General features: G+C 46.7%; 1 protein-coding gene across 6 annotated transcripts in view; it reads right to left on the reverse strand.

The window, feature by feature from the left end:
- Positions 1-10,462, reverse strand: part of FBXL4 (F-box and leucine rich repeat protein 4) — a 109,452-nt gene extending 98,990 nt beyond the window's left edge. For 2 of the 6 annotated variants that reach the window (XM_043510683.1, XM_043510676.1), the window contains exons 1-2: positions 10,280-10,421; positions 8,311-8,489 (exon numbers count right to left, since the gene is read on the reverse strand). The gene's annotated coding sequence lies outside the window, so the exon portion shown is untranslated. Of the gene's footprint in view, positions 1-8,253; positions 8,490-10,279 lie in introns of all 6 variants that reach the window. The other 4 variants (XM_043510682.1, XM_043510678.1, XM_038394670.2 and 1 more) reach the window with 3 other exon arrangements.
- Positions 10,463-17,138: the final 6,676 nt, after the last annotated feature.

Below are 17,138 nucleotides of genomic sequence, written 5' to 3' on the forward strand. Positions count from 1 at the left end.
GACCCTATATTTCAGGGGTTGGCAAACTTTGGCTCCTGGCTGATCAGAATAAGCTGCTGGCAAGTTGGAATGTTTTGTTTACCTGGAACATCCGCAGGCACAGAGCCCCTCAGCTCCCAGTGGCCATGGTTTGCTGTTCCCAGCCAACGGGAGCTGCGGGAAGCGTGCGGGCCAATAAAGATGCTTGTCGCCATTTCCCGCAGCTCTCATTGGCTGGGAATGGTGAACCGCGACCACTGGGAGCCAAGGGGCTCCCTGCCTGCGAACGCTCCCGGTGAACAAAATGACAACGTATTAGATATCTATTTCAATAATTCAATAGAGCTTAAAATCATCAAATTTTGGTGTAGATCCATTGATAAGCTGACCCCTGCTATTTAATTCTTCACTTTTTTACCAAAAAAATTCAGCTTATGAATGAGTATATACGGTACCAAAAAAAAATACGGCTTTCATTCCTCTATTCCTCTATCAAAAAATCAGTTGAATAATTTAAATTTTTAAAGAAGATATTAGTATGGTATAAGGACCTGAATAGAATGCTTTTGGAAGCACGGTAAGTCAGAGTTTATTCTAAAATGCGCTTAAAATAAATTCCTCTAAAGCATTCCTCTAAATTTTTCTCTAAAACTTGGTGGCCAAATTTCACACAGGTTTAGCTTTTATGTCCTTTGAATTTTCAATGTAGTTTTTGCTTTGTTTCTATTAATAAACTAAATTTTTGAATAAAAGCCTTTGAATCTGGGGTCTGGCCAAAAAGTTTCCTTATCAGTCCTACTTTTCATTGCAGACCAATATCTTTTAAAAGAGACACATCAGACTTCATAAGAGACAAAACGCAAGAGATCTGGGGCAAATGTTGGATATAGGGTCAACTGTAGACGTTATTTATATTATAATGGAGAGCCTGTGTATGACTGATGGAGGCTAGAGGCAAACTAATCAGAACATGGGGGGCCAGGTGCACAGAAGCCTGATTGATTAACTGGGGGCCACAAGCACTAGAGCCTGATTGGTTGATTATCAGGCAATAAACCCTTAAAATGAAAAATTATTTTTAAAATGGTATATTAGGGTACCTTATATTAGGGTATAGTAGGGTACCCCCCCACACGCAATTATGCCCACTTCAGTTTAAGTACAAAGACGCTGCCCTTTTTTTTTTTTTTTTTTTTTTTTTTTTTTTTTTTTTTTAACTGCCAACTCTGCAAATTGAGTCCATGATCTGAATGTTACCCCCTGTTCTTTCTGGCTAGTCCCCAAGAAAGATTCTGCAAGTGGAACTTAATTAACAATTCTGTTAATGTGTAAGCTAGAAACAATCTAGCCATTCAGCCATTACTTTATTAGCTCTGGAAAACTAACAGGAGTAAAAAGCAGTAAGTATTATCAACAAAAGAAACTGTGATTCAGAATATACAATGAGAACAGATCTGTTGAGTAAAAGTTAACTTCTTAAAATAAACTTTTCTGACTACTTATCTTTATTTATAAAATGTCAGTTTAATCTGCATAAGTTTTCAGTTTGTCATGCATGTACAACATCACATCTTTCTACTGAAGTAGTCTGAGTGGCTGCTGACAGATTTATTCATTTGGACCATCAAAAAACAACCAAAAACAAGGCTGTCAGGCAATCATTCAAGGGTGCTATCAATCCCATGAAATAGGATGATTTAACAAAAGTGATCACTGATGGGAAAGACCACTCCCCAGAGAAAATGTGCCATGTGCAACAGCAGTTCTCAACAGGGGGACCGGGGCCCCCTGAGGGGCCGTGAGCAGGTTTCAGGGGGGCCACGAAGCAGGGTCAGTGTTAGACTTGCTGGGGCCCAGGCCAGAAAGCTGAAGCCCTGCTATGTTGGACTGAAGCTCAGGGCTCCCAGCCCTGCCACCTGGAGCTGAAGCCTGAGCAACTTAGCTTTGCAGGGACCCCTGGGCAATTGTCCTGCTTGATACGCCTTAACTGGTTTTATATGCAGAAAAGCAGTTCTTGTGGCACTAGTGGGCCGTAGAGTTTTTATAGCCTCTTGGAGGAGGTGGGGAGGCTCAGAAAGAAAAAGATTGAAAATCCCTGATGTACAAAATATGCCAATCTTCCATCCAGTCTCTAAACCAGTGGTCCCCAAACTGTGGGGCACGCCCCCCCAGTGAGGCATGGAGGAACGTTCAGGGGAGGGAGGTGGAATGCAGCGGGGCTCGAGTCAGCCCCTATGGGCGATGGAGAGGGAGCACCACCCAGCCCCACTCTGCTTCCAGCTCCGCTCGGTCCCCGCCCCCAGACCCAGCCGTGACTTCGCTCCTGTCCATGGCCTCAGCCGCAACTCTGGCCTCGATCCCAGCCTAACTATGGCTCCTAGCTCACGCTCCCGGCTCTGGTCCCACTCCCAGCCCCACTCCCAGCGCTGGCTGCGACTCCCAGGGGGATGCAGATTGGGTAAGGGAGGGGCGCAACAGAAAAATTTGGGGACAACTGCTCTAAACGAAGGGAGAAGATCCAAGCCACAGGTATCTCTGAAAAGCAGGATTACAATGTGAATGGACTCTAGGGAATTAGAAAGTAAATATACAAACATAAGGAATGGGGAAAAAATGGGAAAAGGAGAGGCGACAGGACAGGAAGGATGGTTTAGTTGTTAGGCACTAGCCTAGAACTTGGGTTCGTGTCCCTGCTCCACCAGACACCCTTCTATGATCTCGGACAACTCAGTCTCTTTGTGCCTTAACTCCCCATCTGTAAAAAGGGGATAATAGCATTTTCTACCTCAGTGGGATATTGAGGTAAATATATTAAAGTTTGTGACAACACTGAGATACTACAGTAATACTACAGAGGGCCACAGAATCGATAAATTTCATAAAAATGTGTTAGTCTAGACATTAGAGAAGGAAAAGAATTCCAAAAGAGTTAAATAAGAGATTTCATAATTAATCTTCATTAAGAAAAAAGGGAGAAGGGATCACTATTATAGAGTAGGATTAATCAAGTATTAGGACTATGAGACAGCTGTAGTAACTATTCTGCTTCACTTTTAAAAGACTGAGAATCGTACAGCATTAAACGCTAATGAAAATTTGATCATGGTGGTGTGAAGGATTGATAAGCAGCTAACAAATGAATTACACTAATCGTATGTAAATCAGCAGGGACAGATGATATGCAGTTATCAGTCTAGGAATAACCCAGGATATGGTTTATTTCCAATTAAAGGGAATCATGTCTAAGGGCTTGTCCACACTGGGAAGTTAATTTGGATTAACGTAGGGTGTGAATTTAAAGCAGAACAGGTATTCCTGAATTAACTCCTTCTGTGGAGACTTATTCCAGAATAACGGCATGGCTACATTGAAAACTTAAAAGCGCTGTCGTGGCAGCGCTTTGAAGTGCGAGCATGGTCACGCGCAAGCGCTGGGAAAGAGCTCTCCCAGCGCTCCTGGTAATCCACCTCCACGAGGGGATTAGCTCCGAGCGCTGGGAGCTGCGCTGTTTACACTAGTGCTTTAAAGCAGTCTGACTTGCTGCACTCAGAGGGGTGATTTTTCTGGACTGGAGAGAATGGCAGAATCCTAAACAGCAGAGGCAGGCTTCCAAGCAGGGTAAAAAAACTTCAACGGGAGGTACAGTATCTCCTCGCTTAATGTTGTAGTTATGTTCCTGAAAAATGCAACTTTAAGCGAAACGATGTTAAGCGAATCCAATTTCCCCATAAGAATGAATGTAAACGTGGGGGTTAGGTTCCAGGGAAATTTTTTTCACTAGACGAAAGACTATATTTTTATATATATATATATATAACACACACACACACAGTACAAGTTTTAAACAAACAATTTAATACTGGTACACAGTGATGATTGTGAAGCCTGGTTGAGGTGGTGAAGTCAGAGGTTGGGGTATTTCCCAGGGAATGTCTTACTGCTAAATCATGAACTAACAATCAGCTGAGCCCTCAAGAGTTAACCCATTGTTGTTAATGTAGCCTCACACTCTATAAGGCAGCAGGAATGGAGGGAGGCAAGACAGCAGAGCAAACAGAGACACACACCGTGTGTGTGTGTGTGTGTGTGTGTGTGTGTGTGTGTGTGTGTGTGTGTGTGTGTGTGTGAGTGTGTGTGTGAGAGAGAGAGAGAGAGAGAGAGAGAGAGAGAGAGAGAGAGAGAGATGCACAAGGCCCTTTTAAGTACACTGCCTTTTTAAGTAGATCAGCAAGTTGAGACAGATGCTGCTGCCAGGAAGCTCCTTCTGTCCTGAGCCCTGTGGTGCCCCATCCCTACACCACTCTATGGAAATGAGGTAAGCCGGGTGAAGGAGCAGGGGGGAGGGGGACATCCTGATTAGCCCCCCTTTTTGCCCCCCACCATGCACAGCAAGCAGGAGAGGCCGGGGAGCAGCTCCAAGGCAGAGGGCAGGAGTAGCACATGGCAGTGGGGGGAGGGACAGCTGAACTGCTGGCAATTGATAGCCTGCTGGGCGGCTGCCACACAGGGAACTTGGGGGGGTGGGGAGCTGATAGGGAGGCTGCCGGTTCACCCTGGTTCCAAGCCCCCACCAGCTAGCTCCAGTGAGCTGCTCTTCCCGCAAGCAGTTGACAAAGCAGCGGCTGCCAAACCACGTTATAAAGGAGCATTTTGCAACTTTAAACGAGCATGTTCTCTAATTGATCAGCAACGTAACCACGTTAACCGGGAGGACTTTAAGTGAGGAGTTTCTGTATATAGATCAATTATGTGTCCTAAAGGTCTTTAACCTCACCCACTCTCAGACCTTCAATTACCATCTATACAAATGATTGCTAGATCCCTAATCTTTCCCTTCCTCTTTTCAATCTAAAACCTTTTCCTATTTTTTGCATACCTAACCTTGGATACCACCACCCCCTTCCCCCATCAACCAAAAATTACCAAAAAGTGAATTCCACATGTTGCTCCTAAACCATCCCTTCTCCCTCCTTTCTCCAAAATTCTTTCACCATCCTTCACATCATCCACTGCTTTGAAACACCACTCTTCTCTTCAGTTCCTACAATTAGCTTCCTCTTGCTTTCAACAGCAAGTTTCATTCCCACCTTTAAGATTCTGTGTAAATCCATTCCTGCCTATGTCAGTTTATACTTTGTCCTACTGTCTAACTGCCTTTGTCCAAACTAGTTGTTGCCTACCTGGAACCGATTTTGTAGCCCTCTCCTATAATATCAGATTAGAAAGACACTGGAAACATTGTACAGAATACAGCAAAAATACAGAATTTAGTAATACTAGCGATTTAGAGCATGTGCCCTTTAAAGCCTAGGGCAACCCTGAAAACACTAGTGAAATACGTGTTTTAAAATTTTGGAATAGAACCTTAAGAGAAAGACTCTGTTAATGGGGAGGGTCTATGCTTCTGTGGAGATAAAGCGTTATTTAGTAGTTAGAGCAAGAAACTGACATCAAGACTCCTGGATTAGAATACAGCAGAACCTCAGAGTTACGAACACCAAAGTTACAAACTGATCGGTCAACCACATACCTCATTTGGAACCAGAAGTATGCAATCAGGCAGCAGCAGAAACAAAAAAAGGCAAATACAGTACAGTACTGTGTTAAATGTAAATTACTTTTTTTTTTTAAAAAAAAAAAGGAAGTTTAAAAAAAATTTCACAAGATAAGGAAACTGTTTCTGTTCTTGTTTCACTTGGATTAAGATAGTTAAAAGCTGCATTTTTCTTCTGCATAGTAATGTTTCAAAGCTGTATTAAGTCAATGTTCAGTTGTAAACTTTTGAAAGAACAACCATAATATTTTGTTCAGAATTACGAACAACTTCCATTCCTGAGGTGTTTGTAATTGAGATTCTACTGAAGATGCTTGAGAGTCAATTCCCCTTGTAAAGTATTCTGAAATCCCCAAATGAGAGATGCTGTATTACTGCAAAATATTGTTATGGGTTAGGCATAATCATCGCCCTTCATTGAAAGACAGTCCTAAGCAGCCATTAAGCATCTTTATGGAACAACATAACAAACAATAGCAGCCTCCACCAAAAACACAGGTACATGTCACCACCCAAAATAAAGGCACAGGCAAGTTGTGTGTGCACTGAGGGGTTTTGCTAGTTATTGTTTTGTGAGGATTTGAATGTCTGTGAAAGACAGACAAACACCAGAGAAGAACTCAGAGAAGGAGCAGAAATCCAAGGACACTGCAAAAGCACTGGGAGCCTGGCCCTTAGAAAAAAAACAAGAGAGAAAGCTTTTTCAGTTCAGTGCTGGCTGAAAGAGGCTTAGAACCATAAGCAAAACACAAGACAAACTTTTGATTCCTACTGTACTCAGAAAAACAAGCTCTTCGCACATTCTTTATAAGTAGACAGAGTTGCATCGAAAAAATACTTCATTTCATCACACATTTCTCCTCATAACTGGAACAACTCTCAAGACCCCAAATTTTGGTTAACCACTCAGGTTGATGGAGGAAATAACATGTTACAATCTATTGATTTTATTGGTTCTCCTAATCTTTACTATTCAAACAGTATGTGAAATGCAATTTCTATGCAAAATCTTTTATTTTCTAAATGTTTATGTTAATATTAAGTAATTTGAACAATTACATTTGTTAATATAAAATCATTCTGTATAAGCGAGTTAGTAAAGTCAGAATTCTCTGCAGGGAATGCCATTTCAGTGTGGAATTTATTGTTTCCCTTAGACAGAATAGATGTACTCCAGAAACTTTATAGAGAAAGTATGAAACACAAACAGGTTAAAACAGAGCATTCAAGAGAAAATAAGTCACTGCTGCACAATAATAATTTTCATCCAGTCTTCACGCCAGGCAAGATTATTATGTTTAGTTACACTCCTTTGGACTATTTTAGCCCCTTCTTTGGGGTTTACATAAACACAATCATTTTCTGGCCTCCCATATCAGTGACCAATTTATCTATTTAATTCACTTAATCTTTCAAAGTCAGTTTACCAGTCCTTCAAATCATTTTTATTGTACAAGGAGAAAATAGGTCATACGAGTGCAACATGAGTCACTGACCCATCAGAACAACACGCAAAAGAAAAAAAATTGAATATTGTTGTTTTGAGAGCAGCGAAGTGAAGGGTCTGGAGTGACAGCACACAACAAATCACAGAAATTAGAGTCTGAAAAGATACGAGGTCATCTAGTTCATCCCAATGACAGGGCAGGATTGCTCCCTACAGTATATTTCCTAGACATGAGCTTGAGGAGTGATACCATTGCAAGAAAAGTGAATACTATATATACACTAGTATGTACATATGAGGGGGAAAAACAATTTTTTTAAGGCCAGAGAAGTAATAACTCCTCTTTACACCAGCCTTGCTAATACCACACCAGGGAGTACTATGCAGGGTTTTGTTCTGCTTGTTATAAAAAAAAAAAACCCTACCAACACTGATAAATTACAAGGAATATACAGATGACAAAAGGAATGGAGGGCATGACCTATGAAGAAAGATTAATGGACCTTAATATGTACAGCTTAGATAAAAGATGGCAAAGGGGAAATCTGTTAATTATCGTTACACATGGATGCACAGAGGGGACACGAAATCCTTCCATACTAAACTCCTACCACAGATTAGCATCACCTAATGTTAATTACATAGATTCCAGGAACATCTAAACGTAACATACTGAAATCAAAAACTTTGTATAACAGATTCATACTAAATACTTCAAACTCAGACAGCATTTGTGTAATTTCATATACTGTGTTCTGGCATAAAAAAAAAGCTGTTTCACACATCCTAAAAACTATTTTAACCTTCAATATTATGACAATCTTAACTATTTAAAATCCTAAATGTCACACAACAAGAACTATTCAGAAGTGTGTGGGTTACTATTTGTAGTGTCAAACTGTTCAGAATGTATAACTTCTATCACATCCCTCTTTTCAAACCTCTGTATTGGTTGACTCTCTCCTCCCATTAAGGCGAGAGTGGATATTAAATATGTTTTGACACTCAAGTATTGATAGGACAAGTTGTATTTTAACATGTGTTATCTGGTCAAGGTAAACCCGAGCCTGTTTCCTAATGTTTACCTCAACCGCCTAATGTGTTAAAATACAACTTGCTCTGTCTACACTAGGATAAACAATTTTTATTCTATCCACAACAAGACCTAAAAATCTACCTATACACCAACACGCTTCATTTTTGAATATCCTCCCAGTCACTGCAAAACAAAATATCCCTCTCCTTCACTAAAACAAACAAAAAAAAATCTCACCAAATCTGGTTCAGTACTTCTTTTAACAAGTAACGCCTAGCACAATTATGTCCTCACCTTTTCTTCCAGTTACTGAATTGCTTTTCCTTTGTAGTTAGTTTGTGAATTAATGTTTTGGATATCTTTACCTGTTGCTCAGTAGCACTGTATTTGTACAGTTCATGGATTGTTAGCTTTCTGGGGTAGACTCACTGCTCTTGGGAACTATTCATTCAGCAACATGTAGACCAACAGACCTTTAAATAAGAAATAATAATTCACATACAGTGAAGTACACAAATATATAAAGGTGACTTGGCTATTTTAAAAAATATATATATATAATCAAATAACCACCTACACTGGATAAATCCTTTTTTATATTAATTACATTAGCAAAAAGCAAATACTTTAAAATCTACAGCAGTGGCCCCCAAACTGTGGGACGTGCCCCCTAGGGAGACACGGAGGAAAGTTTCGAGGGGCATGGCAGGGCCAGGGCTACAGGGAGAGAGTGCCACCCAGCCCCATCCCCAGCTCTGATCTCAGCCCCAACACAGCTCCACTCGCAGCCCTGACTCTGGACGTGGCCCCAGCTGTAGCTCCAGCCTCGACCACAGCCCAATTCCTGGCCATAGCCCTGGCCCCTGAGCAGGGGGCAGGGATGCAGAGAGATTCCATTACAGGTAAGGGGGGCCATGACATTAAAAGTTTGGGGACCACTGATCTATAGTCTTTTTACAGCAATTAAAAATGTGAAGCTTCCAAGTTCTACACATTGCTAAGAATATGTACAATCTTGTATCCCTATTACTGTCAAACTCATCTTCCTCCTAACTTCCCCTCTTTCTGTTGTGTTCCATACTCCTGGTCCCATCTTAGCTTACAAGCTCTTTGGAGCACGGACTGTCTTTCACTGGCTGTTTGTACCCCTGAATGATGTGCGTCCAGCTTGGGCCTCTGGGCATCAATATACTATAAAAAAAAAAAAAATCAAACTCTGAGCAATCAGGTTCACCATTTTGCTACTGCCCACGGCTGTTGTGTGAAGATCTATGAAATTCTAGCATTCACTGGAACACTAGTAACACAATGTGCATTTTGCCATATCTTAGTTCTCCATGGAATCTGTTATGGAAGGGTGATCTACTTTCATTAACAGTATGGAACATACACATGCCTGCTAAAGTGATGCATCACTTCAGGAGAAGAAAGCACATTAGGTTTGACTATGTCCTATATTGGTAATGCAAGGATTAGCTTTCCCTGAAGAAAAGATGGGGTTACTGAGATGAGCACTGGTACGTGTGGATAAATACAGCAGGCAGATAGCGCTTCGGTAGGTAGGGGTTCAGCAATGTAGGTACAGATGGAAAGAACTTGGGTGGGTAGGTACGTGTTCAGCACTGGGAAGTGCAGATGTGTTTGGTGACTGGAAGGAGCCATGGTGAGGGAGATGTTCAGCAGTAGGGTGGTGGGCAGCTGGAAAGAGCCTAAGGGAGCAGGTGTTCAGTACTGGAAGGAGCAGATGGTTTTGGCGGCGAGAAGGGGCGGCGGGAGGCGGCAGGAAAGGGCAGGGGGAGAGCTGGGCGGGGGGAAGAGGGAGGGGAGCTGGGCGGGCTGGGTAGGAGGTCGGCACTGGGAGGAGTACGAGGGTTGGGCCGCTGAGGCAGCCGGGGCATGGTGTTTGGGCGGCGAGTGGACCCATCACTGATGGGTCAGCGTGGCAGGGCCTGTTCCGGAGCAGGGGGCACAGCCAGGCTGAAGACACAGGCCTCATCGCTGGCGAAGCGCCGGGCCAGGACGGAGACATGGTGGCAGTGGCCGGGCAGGGCTAAGCCAAGGGGCGCGGGGTCCCGGCTGGCAGAGCGAGGCAGGGAAGGGCTGGCGGAGGCCGAGCGCGGCACTGACCACGGGGCCGGGCCCCGCCCAGTCCAGTCCAGGCAAGAGAGGGGAAGGGCCCGAACAGACACAACGGCCAGGACCGGCAGCCGACCAGGCCGCGCTCGAGCCCTCAGCCGCTGCCTGAGAAGAGAAGTCACCGTACCCGTCCGCAGGGCGGAGCGGCCCGCGCCGCGCGCTGACACCAGCCGCACGAGAGTCCCGGCGCGCGCCGGCCCGCTGGGCGCACAATCGTGGCGGGGGGGGGGGGGCTCCCAACGGAAAGAAGCCGCCGCGGGAGCTGAGCGATCACGCTCGGTAGCAGGGTGGGAGGGGCGAGCGTGGTGGGCGGGGCCATGAAATGATACCCGTACGTTCAGCCTGCGTGTGGCCAGAGCGCGCAGGAGCGGGGGGGGGGGAAGCCCTCGACTGTTGGTTAGGTGGCGTGGGCGGAGAGTAATGGTCACGCGGGCTGGGCGGGGTCTACCGCGGGCGCTCCTGATGGGCGGGGCCCGCCGCCCGCTCTCAAGGAGAACCCTGCTGCCGATGCCAGGGCCGGATTAACTTCTTGTGGGCCCCCCTGGGGAATGATTAAAAGGGGCTGAGGGCAAAAGCACAAGGGGGCGGGAGCTGGGTTGGTCCCTGGAGTAAGGGAGGGGCCAGCCAGGGGTAAACTGCAGGGGCAGCAGGGCTGGGGATGGGGGTAAACAGGCTTTCCCCCACTCCTGCCCACATAGAGCGGGTCCCTATCTTCTCCCTGGTTCTAGCCTATTCTCTTCGTCCCTCCGCAGCACTGAGCGGCCCCTCCTGCCGTGTGACAAAGTGGGACTGTTCTTAATGTTTTCTCTGAATACTGGGTGGGTGCCTCAGTTTCCCCTATGCATGTCTGAAGTATCTAGGTCAGGGGCGGGTGAACTTTTTGGCCTGAGTGCCACGTCGGGTTTCCAAAGCTATATGGAGGGCTGTTAGGGGAGGCTGAGCCTCCCCAAACAGCCAGGCATGGCCCTGCCCCCACCCCTATCCAACCCCCCTCCCGCTTCTCACCCCCTGACGGTCCCCCCCCCCCCGGAGTCCTGTTCCATCCAAACCCCCTGTTGCCCCCACCCCGACCCCTGCCCCTTCAACCAACCCTTCTCCCTGACTGCCCCCCACCACCCAATCCAACCCCTGCTCTCCTTCCTGACTACCCCCCGGGACCCTTGCCCCCATTCAAGCCCCCTGTTCCCCGCCCTCTAACCACCCCTGACCCCTATCCTCCCCTCCATCCCCTGACCGCCACCCCAAACTCCCCCGCCCTCTATCTAATGCTTCCTGCCCTCTTACCGCACTGCCTGGAGCACCGGTGACTGGTGGCGCTACGGCCACGCCGCCCAGAGCACCAGGACAGGCAGCTGTGCTGCTGGCTGGAGCCAGCCACGCCACCGCACAGCAGAGAGCACCGGGTTAGGCCGCGGCTCTGCAGCTGTGCTGCCCGGAAAGAGCTCACCACCCCACCACCCAGAGCATTGCATGGGCGGCACAGTGAGCTGAGGTTGCAGGGGAGGGGAGACAGCAGGGGAGGGGCCTGGGACTAGCCTCCTGGGCTAGGAGCTCAGGGGCCGGGCAGGAGGGTCCTACGGACCATAGTTTGCCTACCTCTGATGTAGGTGGTGGGATAAGGGTGTGTAATTATTACAGAGCCCTAGGCAGGTGGGATGCTGTCTGCACAGAGAATGGTTGACACCCTGTCTCCTAGCAACTGATGGCCTGGACCCCTCACCTGCAAGGTGCCAACTGAAGGTGTTGGAGAACAAAGAGATCAGGTGGCCTCCTGGCCCCGGAAAGAGACAAAGGACAGAGGAGGAGCTGGAGGGGGTTGCAGTTTGGAGCTGGCTGGGGAAACGGAGGAAGGTCCAGCACTGGTGTCTAGGCTCCCTACCCCACAAGACGGACCTGACTGAGGGATCCCGTTTTCCATACTACAAGCTCTCCTTTGACTGTGTTCCTGTCATCTAATAAACCTTCTGTTTTACTGGCTGGCTGAGAGTCATGGTGAATCACAGGAAGTGGGGCATGCAGGACACTGACTCCCCCACACTCCATGACATCCAGCAACAGCAGGACAGGTTCTCTTCCAGCCCTCTGGGGTGGGTGTTGGAAGTGGGAGGAGCAGAAGCGAATGTAGTTACTCCTATAACTGGACTTTTATTTTCCAGTCAGCACTGCTAACTGGACACCCAGGTCCAATTTTCTACTGGAGTTTCCAGTCTAAAACTGGATACCTGGTGAGAGGGCTGCCAGAAAAGCCTGAGGAGGGGCAAGCAATCATTTTTAAAAGTGAGAGGGCCAGTGGTTCTCAAACTTCTATACTGGTGACCCCTTTCACACTCAGAGGGTTGCTATGTGAAAGGGGAGGTGTGAGGGGTGTTGGGGGTATGTGGAGGGGTGCAGGAGTCAGGGCAGGGGGCTGAGGAGGTGTGAGGGGGTGCAAGAGTCAGGGTGGGCTGGGGGATGTGTGAGGGGGTGCAGGTGTCAGGGTGGGCAGGGGGCTGAGGGTGTGGGCTGGGGTCGTGGGGGTGCTCACGGCAGAGAGCTGGATGGTGTATGCAGTGATTCCAGCCCCTTCCCCAAGACCCCACCCCCACCTCTTCTCTGCCTCCTCCCCGGAGCAGTGAATGTGCTGAGGCTCGGCTCTTCCCCCTCCCTCCTGCCGGCAAACAGTTGATCCGCAGCAGGGAGAGGTGGGGGAACAGAACGTAGCACGCTGGGGGAAAGAGGCAGGGGAGGAGCTTGGCTGCCGGCAGAGCCTGCCCTGCTGCAGAAGGATCTGGCTGCACCAAGCTTCTGCCCCCACACGGCGGGGGGAGCGGAGAAGAGCGGACCACTCACCCTTTGGACTGTGGGCCTGGTGCCATGGTAAATCCAGTACTGGCCGCTGCAGATTGAAAGAGGAGTATGTGGGTTACAGTGGATGGAAGCCGACGAGGAACAACCCTGGTCCACCCCAGGTGGAGATGTAGGAGCTCTACTCGAGGGGCAGCCGTGTTCACCTCGTTCTTCCATGGCTTTGGGGGCATTGGGCCTGTATGGCAGGGTAGCTCATTGATTGGTTGTTCCCGCCCATGCAAGTGATGATGTGGGGGTCACTCAAGCTGTTCTATGTTTTCATCCTGAGCTGGAGCAGCGGGTGGGGCATATGAGGCTCTTGCCCCCACCCCTCGGAGCGCTTAGCGACCTTCTTCCGGCCCCAACATGTCCTGACCGTCCCATCCAAGGTCCCGTTATTTGCTGTTGGGGCTGGGTCACGTGCTCCTGGTTTTCTCTGCCCTGCGGTGAGGTGGAAGCTCTTGGGAGTCTGGTGGGGTGGCCTGACGCTCCAGGGAAGCCCCAAACGCTGCAAGACCAGTGACAACATTAGGGAGGTTTGCAACAGGGCAAACTGTGGGGACCCTGTGTATCTCTAGCAGCCCTGGCGTGGTTTCCCAAATCCTGCCAAATTCACTGGGCGTGAGCTGCTCACAGGCCCTCCTGGGCCTGTTTTATCTTGCTGCTTAGTGACCCCGGACATAGGCACCAACTTCTACTTCTACTGGGTGCTCTATCCCTCTCTGTCTCTGGCCCTGCCCTGTCTCCAACCTTGCCCCACCCCCTCCTGCCCCCATTCCAACCCCTTCCCCAAAGTCCCCATCCCAACTCCTCCCCTTCCCTGCCACTATTCAGACTTCTTCTCCAAATCCCGGGCCTGGCCCGCCTCTTCCCCTGAGCATTCCCGCTCCTCCCCCTCTCTCACGGAGCTCTCTACAGCTGTTTGGCGGCAGCACGCGCTGGGAGGTAGGCGGAGGAGCGGGGCTGCGGCGCGCTCAGGGGAGGAGGTGGGGTACGGTGGGGAGCTTGGCTGCCAGTGGGTGCAGAACACTAATTTTTCCCTGTGGGTGCTCCAGCCCTGGAGCACCCACGGAGTCAGCGCCTATGGCCCCAGGGGTCATAAGGCCAGCCCTGATTTGAACTCATTAAGATACACCAATGACTGGATGTGCCTCTCTTGGGATCTCAGTGTGGCAGATTGTACACTAAATGTCATGCTTTGCTTCCCCTATGCTTGAATTTGGTACCATGCCAAGCATGTGTCTCTTTTCCTTCCGAACTGCTGTTGCTAATTCTAAGTTGCAAAGGAGAGATCATAGAAATTGTGGGATCAGGCCAGTGACTATCTAGACCATGGATTGGCAATCTTTGGCACGGGGCCTTTCAGGGAAATCTGCTGGCGGGCTGGGACGGTTTGTTTACCTGCAGCATCCGCAGGTTTGGCCAATCACAGCTCCCACTGGCTTGGATTTGCCGTTCCAGGCCAATGGGGCCTGTGGGAAGCGGCGCAGGCTAAGGGATGTGCTGGCTGTCGCTTCCCACAGCCCCCATTGGCCTGGAACATTGGTCCCCATTGGCCAGTGGGAGCTGCGATTGGCCGAATCTGTGGACACTACAGGTAAGCAAACTGTCCTGACCTGCCAGCAGATTTCCCTGTCAGGCCGCATGCCAAAGGTTGCCAATCCCTGATCTAGACCAATATCTAGTTTCCAACAGTGGCCACTTGATGCTTGAGAAGAAGGTACATGAAACCCTGCAGTTATGGGACAACTTGCCCGCAGGGAAGTTCCTGACCCCTATTGCAGATTGGCTTATAGAGCGAAGCTTGGGAGTTTACGTTCTACAAAAAAAAAAAAAAATAGCTTTACTATTATAATTGGCTATACTTTTTATCCATTTAACAGATCAGTCCTTTTTTTAACGTGAACAAGTATGTTCATTTCATATGCAAGCGACTAGAACAAATGGACAACTGAAAAACCATGTGAAGAAATGTAATAGAAATAAGTGGCTCTAGAAACAAGTGGTTGCACAATAGCTTTGAGGTCAGACATGTTAGAAAAGAGACAGATAACCTATTCTGTTTTGAACAGGTGATCAAAAGAGAGCTTTAATAAGCGAGGAAGCAAGTTTTTATTCTTAATTTTATTTATTGCTTGTCTGCAAAAGCACCAGCAAATGTATTACAGATGTATTACAAATCTGCAAAAGCACCAGATGTATTACAAATCTTAAACAACTAAATAAAAGCAATATACAATCATATTTATATAACAGCACCATGTAAAATATTTTAAAACATAAGATTTTAAAATCTGAATTAAAAGGAGCTGCTACAGCTGCAGTCCTGCCTGTTTAGGTGGAACATGAAGATATCCTATAATCTTGGGATTGCAGCAGCAAAAATACAATATGTCCTCTTGCTTGGCCAAAAAACGCATCCATCAGCCCCACCCCTGTGCAGTTTAGCTGTTGAAATGATATGCTGGGAGCCAGAAGCTCTGTGAGACAGCTGGGTCCCAATCCATTTTTAAAATTTAAAGCCAACATTTGAACACATTCTGGGTCCAAATAGGCAAGTGATGTGAATACAGAAACTTCTTGGCAGACTCTCCTCTCACATCTTCCTGTTCCTCCAGATAATCAAGTTGCCATATTCTGCTGTAGCATCTAATCAACCTACTTTTGTAGCCTACAGTATACTGCAGTAGTCCAACACAAATGTTACAAAGGCATACACCACAGTCATTGTATTAGCATGCAAGAGAAACAGATAGTTTAATATTCTGAAGATGATCATAAGCAGCTGTGACTACCTGAAAATCCTGTGTAATATTAGCTCTGATCAGTGTCTAGACTGTGACCTGCATGAGTCACCTGAAGTGAGAGATACTATGAGAGGCTAGTGAAATATTGCTCTCATATTTTCTATACAAACCAATCAACATAATTTTCATCTTGCTGAGATTCAGTCTTAGTTAATTCCTAGCTAGCTCTGGACTTCTGTGAGGCATATTTTGAGACCCCCTAAAATCATCCTCAGAGGGAGGGTATAGCACTGACTGCACTGGGCTCTCTGTGGCCATAGCAGGTTACAGGATTGGGGCCTAAGAAATTATGGTAGAGTATAGTATATGAAGTTGGGTGTCATTGCTCTAAAACTGATTTCTGAGCCAATATCTATTACCATGCTTTTGACTGGTAACATAAAAACTGAAAATATTTGGAGCAATCACTAATTAGTGGGACCTAGCAAGAAGCAAGCAGCCACCTATCAGCACGTGCTGGAACATCTGCACACACTATGATCAAGACAGTTCCATTTATACATATATAGGGCCCAGCCCATATGGTTTTCTACTTGAGGAAATCTGAATATAAATAGTTGCCATAAACAATTATAGGAAATGTGTAATTCATGACATTTTCAAAAGTACATATTCATTTTACTTAATGTATATTTAAAATATGAAAAGATTTGGGGGCAAGGGAAAAGAAAGTGATTGGTTTGAGAGTTGCAGAAAGGAAAATATGAGGTTATTCCATAGCAGTCTGGGGGCTGGGGCGAGGGGGGGAAGGTTGAGATCCCCCTATTCTGAACTATTTGTGCCCTTTCCCCAACAATTCCCCAGCATACTTATGGATATACACTCTGCCTTTGTCACACCTATGATGACTCCACCTATGGGACAGTATGCCATCCTGTCCACCATAAAAAGGATAACTTTTTGAGGAAGCTATAAGGTGATTTTTGCAAAGGTAACATAACCTGAAGATTAAAGGTTGGGAGGACACGGACAGAGACACCCTTAGGGAAAATTTGTTCAGGATGAAATTTATTAATCACCTGCATGTTAATCTTCCACTGTGTTCCTTTAAATGCAGGAGAGCATATTTCAACTTCAGTAGTCTCAGAAAAGCAAGAATAATATCTTTTATATAACATAGTATATTCAAAGTTCTGTATAGGAATTAACTACTGTGGTATGTAATCTATCATTTAAATCAGCTTCTGTAGTAGATGACTGGAAGATAGCTAATGTGATACCATTTTTAAAAAGGGCTCCAGAGGGGATCCCGGTAATTACAGGTTGGTAAGCCTAACTTCAATTGGTTAAAACTATAGTAAAGAACAGAATTATCAGACACATAGATGAACATAATTTGTTGGGGAAAGAGTC

This window comes from Dermochelys coriacea, chromosome 3 (genome assembly GCF_009764565.3).
Source record: "Dermochelys coriacea isolate rDerCor1 chromosome 3, rDerCor1.pri.v4, whole genome shotgun sequence".
NCBI classification, from domain to species: Eukaryota; Metazoa; Chordata; order Testudines; family Dermochelyidae; genus Dermochelys; species Dermochelys coriacea.